Source organism: Anomaloglossus baeobatrachus, chromosome 9 (genome assembly GCF_048569485.1).
Source record: "Anomaloglossus baeobatrachus isolate aAnoBae1 chromosome 9, aAnoBae1.hap1, whole genome shotgun sequence".
NCBI lineage: Eukaryota > Metazoa > Chordata > Amphibia > Anura > Aromobatidae > Anomaloglossus > Anomaloglossus baeobatrachus.
Window position 1 is genome coordinate 25,127,308 of NC_134361.1, and position 5,213 is coordinate 25,132,520.

The 5,213-nt window shown below is 45.3% G+C and overlaps 1 long non-coding RNA gene across 1 annotated transcript; it reads right to left on the minus strand.

The window, feature by feature from the left end:
- Positions 1 to 1,527: 1,527 nt before the first annotated feature.
- Positions 1,528 to 2,776, minus strand: LOC142250334 (uncharacterized). Its single transcript, XR_012725174.1, has 3 exons — positions 2,671 to 2,776; positions 2,033 to 2,100; positions 1,528 to 1,670 (listed from the first exon to the last, which is right to left on the minus strand). It is a non-coding gene; the product is annotated as an uncharacterized LOC142250334 (long non-coding RNA).
- Positions 2,777 to 5,213: the final 2,437 nt, after the last annotated feature.

The following is a 5,213-nucleotide window of genomic DNA, read 5'->3' on the forward strand; positions in this document are numbered from 1 at the left end:
GGGTCACATCAGAACCTTCCATTAAGGTTCGAATGTGCCCCGCGAACTAGACTTCAAAAGGTTCACTCATCTCTACTAAATACTGGATCATGGTCCTTTCTCAGAAAGCCAAGTGGTGCAAATAGATGTGATGGTGGGATATGGGGGGAGGTGTATCTTGCTGTACAGATTCCTATTTTAAGCTTTATTTGTACTGCTTCTGTGTACATTTCTATTGTTTGTAAGTAATCACCCCCTATAGTGCAAGGTTATAGCCTCTTGAGGTACTTCCGTCCCTGGGTGTAGGGGGAGGTGGGCCTTGAGTGCAGCCAACTGTAAACCCTTTGCTTACCTGGGAGATTCAGGCAGTCTGTTTGAGAACTTGAAGGAAGAAGGATTGATCCTCTGGGAGAAGCAGGGACTTCTCAGAGAGGCGGGACATTTATGCAACTACTGGACAATTTTACCCTCTGTTTTGTGGATTATGTTAAGGACCATTTGATTTGCTTGGAATAAATGCTCTTTGGGTGCATCTAGGCGGAGACATGAACTGCCCAATTACTGACTACCATTAAGGTTCGGATGAAGTCAGGGTCACAACAGAACCTTCCATTAACGTTCGAATGTGCCCCGCGAACCAGACTTCAAAAGGTTCACTCATCTCTACTAAAGATCGGATCATGGTCCTTTCTCAGAAAGCCAAGTGGTGCGAATAGATATATCATACTCATGAACATTGCTTTGATATCTAAAGGCCACTTTACACGCTACGATATCGGTACCGATATTGCTAGCGTGGGTACCCGCCCCCATTGGTTGTGCGACACGGGCAAATCGCTGCCCGTGGCGCACAACATCGCTCGGACCCGTCACACTACTTACCTGCCTAGCGACGTCGCTGTGACCGGCGAACTGCCTCCTTTCTAAGGGGGCTGTTCGTTCGGCGTCACAGCGACATCACTAAGCGGTCGCCCAATAGAAGCGGAGGGGCAGAGATGAGAGGGCGAAAGGCAGGTATAGTGAGGTTCCTCGTTCCTGCAGTGTCACACATAGCGATGTGTGCTGCCGCAGGAACGAGGAACAACATCGATACTGCAGCAGCAACGATAATCGAGATTAGGGGGGCATGTCACCGATGAGCGATTTTGAACGTTTTTGCGACGATTCAAAATCGCTCATAGGTGTCACACACAACGACATCGCTAATGCGGCCGGATGTGCGTCACAAATTCCGTGACCCCAACGACATCGCATTAGCGATGTCGTAGCGTGTAAAGCGGCCTTAAGTCCTACCTGGGAATTCTTCCAATTCCAGAGAATAACCCCAATCTGAGCAGGAACCCTCACTTATCTCACTAAATGTCGCCCTTTTATATCTAAAGATGTTCTAATAACTGCTTCTGAAAAATGAAGGACTGTAAAGAACAAGGAATTTGGAATACCCTCCCACTCTTTATGCCGTGGCCACTTTTGAATAGTGCATCTGGAAATAGGATGTAAATTACACACAAAAACATTATCTTTTACAGAATTTTTATTATCCACGTTTTATAATTAGGATTATACAGGATCGTCAGGACACTACACTTCTCCAGCGGCTTTCGAGGTGCATCATCCAAGGTTTATCTTCTGAGGTCCATAGTAGCGGATCCTGCTGATATTGATGTGAAACTTAAGAAATGAAGAAGACTCTGTAGAATTGAAGCAAGATTCATTCAATGTCATGTTCCATTTGCATTTGGTGTTTATGGGGTACAGTGGTGTGAGGCATAGTGGTTATTGGGGCGTTTTAACCGTTTATGGAGATATTCTGACTTATCTTGGTTGGAGCACTCTGGCACTTATGGGGCCACTGTAGCTGATGAGTATTTGGGTGCTCTAGATGGTCTAGTTACAATTTATGGAGCACCCTGATTATTTTGGGGGTCAGGACGGGTGTCAGGCATAGTTTTTTAGAACTTTTTGGGTTATGTTTCTGGTAATCTTATCTCAGATGGGCCGGTGTGGATTGGTGAAGGGTTGCATAACATAGGAACAAAGTGAAATCTTTTACCTACAGGAAGATGGAATATTTGCAGACTATTTACAATTGCGATGACTACGCCATCTTGCAATGAAGAACTGTGAGAAAGCAAGAAAGTGATAATTATTGCTATCATTACTTTTTACATTTCCAGCAAAACAACATTATACGTAAAGTTAAGCACATCTACAACCAATAACTCCAACTCCCCGCCCCCGAGGAGCCCAGAGAAGACTCATGAGGAAGCATTTACACCCTGTGTAAGGAATCACTCAGCCCTATTACCAGTAAACTGTTAGTAAATTAGTAAACTTATTAGTTATTGATGTCAAAGGAGTTTTTCAAAGATATAATTTTTTTTTGTTTTTTTTTTACCTTAAGCTTGGCGAGGTGAAAATTAAACTCACATGTTCTCACGCCCATCACCAACTGTCCCAGTAAGCAAAGTGATTGCCTGCAGAGGTCACGTGTGCCTATGTCGTGAGGTCACTGCTGCCATTAAAGACTGGGGACAGAGGCAGGGAGTAGTGAAGAGTGAGTATACCTGAGTTTATTTTTCACCTAGATTATAGCCTAAAAATAAAATAAAAAAAAAAAATCTTGGAAGACTTTTATAAGCAAATAACATAGAGTACTGTCTTGAGAACGTTACTTTTTTAGAGTCTTACCGCAATCGTGTAGGCGATTAAAAGTACAAAGATTACGATGACCAAAACCAAGATCGCAACCTCTACTGGCTTCACTGTATTTGCTAGACAAAGAAAGACAAGAATTGTGAGTAAATGTTTTGTAGAAATTCCTCAAGGCTTTTGAGATACCTTTATAGCCTAGATTAACATCAACACTGCTCAGGACTGCTGTGTTATGTCCCCTCCTCAGTGCTGGTTTAACAGCAATGTGGCGCCCCTGAGGCTTCAGTCACCACAGGGTATTGCATCTCCCTTAAGATGTAGTACTCATCCCGGGTAAGATGAGGTTAATCGCTGGTGTTTCTCACATTCACAAACAGCTGCTTTCCCACTGGGGGGATGGCCTGGGGTAGATAGGGGGCTGGCTATCACGAGGCATGGGACTGTCTCGCCACCTGGGGGGTGCGCACCACATGGGAAAAAGGAAGGAGCATCTTCACACATAGTTAGTTAGCCCCAGGAACAGCTTGGGGTGAGGAACACAGTCAGGACCTCGGTCCATTCTCTTCTACCTCACACTTCTGGGAGCGCCATAGGACCCGCAGCTTTTAGCAGGCTGCTCAACCTGGATTCTCTACAGCTACACGGGATTCCAGGGTCTGCGGAAAGCGCAGGAAACACCCACAGCCCACTCTGTATTCCACATACACTGGGATTGGAGGGACCCCGACCAGAAAGGACTCACCAGCGGTGACCTCAAATTGCTCGGGATCAGCTGGGGCCCATCATGGCAGTGACCAGCATCTCCCGGGCAAACCAGAACTGTGAATAAGGAAACCTTGAACCTGCAGAGACTGTGTCCACCTGTCCTTGCCGGCACCACCCCCCTGCACTTCGTCACCCACCATTACTACCCCCATCATCATCCTCCCCTTAGCTGCTATAACCATCCGCCCCAGAGGACAGTGACAGAAGCGGCGGCTATTCCCTGGCTGTGTACCGCAGGTGGCGTCACGAGACAAATCTTCCACTATCTTCATCACCCAACCCCTTCTTTATTGTACACCTCGGGGCCACGAAACCGGGCAAGGGCCAGCCGTGACATCCCCAGACCTGACATCACCAAGCCTGGTGACGAGTAAAAAGTTCAACCCCTTGCCCTGTAGGTGCTACAGCAACACTGCTCAGGACTGCTGCACAATGTCCTCTCCTCAGTGATGGATAAACAGCAACACTGATCAGGACTGCTGCACAATGTCCTCTCCTTAGTGATGGATAAACAGCAACACTGCTCAGGACTGCTGTATAATGTCTTCTCCTCAGTGGTGGATTAACAGCAACACTGCTCAGGACTGCTGCATAATGTCTTCTCCTCGGTGGTGGATTAACAGCAACACTGCTCAGGACTGCTGTATAATGTCTTCTCCTCAGTGGTGGATTAACAGCAACACTGCTCAGTGCTGTTTAATATCCTCTATACTGCTGCTGAACATGTCTTATATAGAGACAGGAGAGCCGGAATCCCTCATGTCTGTGTGTACTGTGCATGGGAGACATCAGACCACTTTGTTCCATCTAAACAGGATGAGACCAATGATATTCTAACTGTACAGAATAATAGTATTACCAATTGTTCTATGCACATAGATGTTTGGTTGATTTCTATTTCAAAATTTAAGTTTTTATTAATACGTAGTTTTTATTCATTTTTTAATCACATACCTGCAGCTGTAGCTGTAAGAAATGTAGAGAAAAAAAATACAATTAGTTTACGAGAGGCGAAGAAAGGGATGACGACTGGAAGACTTGAGATCAAGATGCAATAAAAGGTCATAGAATTAATGGATACAGAAGTGCGCATGAATAAGTGACTACAGGTTTAAGAGGGGCACGTCCATGCCATTTGGGGGCTTTCTTGAGAGCCGTAAAGGTTTATTCTCATCTTCTCAACTTATTCCCTATCCTTCACTTTGATTCCTACATCGGAGCTCCGAAATACTTTGTTAGAATGGAGTGATGGCCGTGCATGAGGGCCACCGGCGACCACTGCTTCATTGTCTATGTGACTGGAGATTGTCTAGTATAGCCTCCAACCACCACCAGTGGTCCCATAGAAGATGAACGGGGATGAGCTTTTTCGACTAGAGATGGGCAAACCTGCAGATTTTCCGGTTTGGTGGGTCCAGCCAGATTTTTTAAACTAGACTTGAACCCGAACATCTGCCGGACTCCGAACCCAATATAAGTCTATGGGTATCTGAACAGTGTGCTGTAAAATGATGGTACAAAGGGCTAGGGGAATTAGAGCATGACCATTATACAGTACTTATCTAGTCTGCAGCTGTGACTCAATCAGTCGGTGTCTGAAGCCACAGCGCACAGTCATGTTCTGTGCCTGAGTGCTGTGACTTCAGTATGTAGCAAAGCCGGAATTGTCATGGGACCTCAAGTGGATTACGTCGAAACTAGGTGTTTAATGTTAATAAATTGGAGAAAGAGGGTGGGGTATTTTTGTATTTTATATCAAATCTAGGATTTTTTTGGTGTTTGTGTTTATTTGTTTTCACTTACAGTATTAGTAA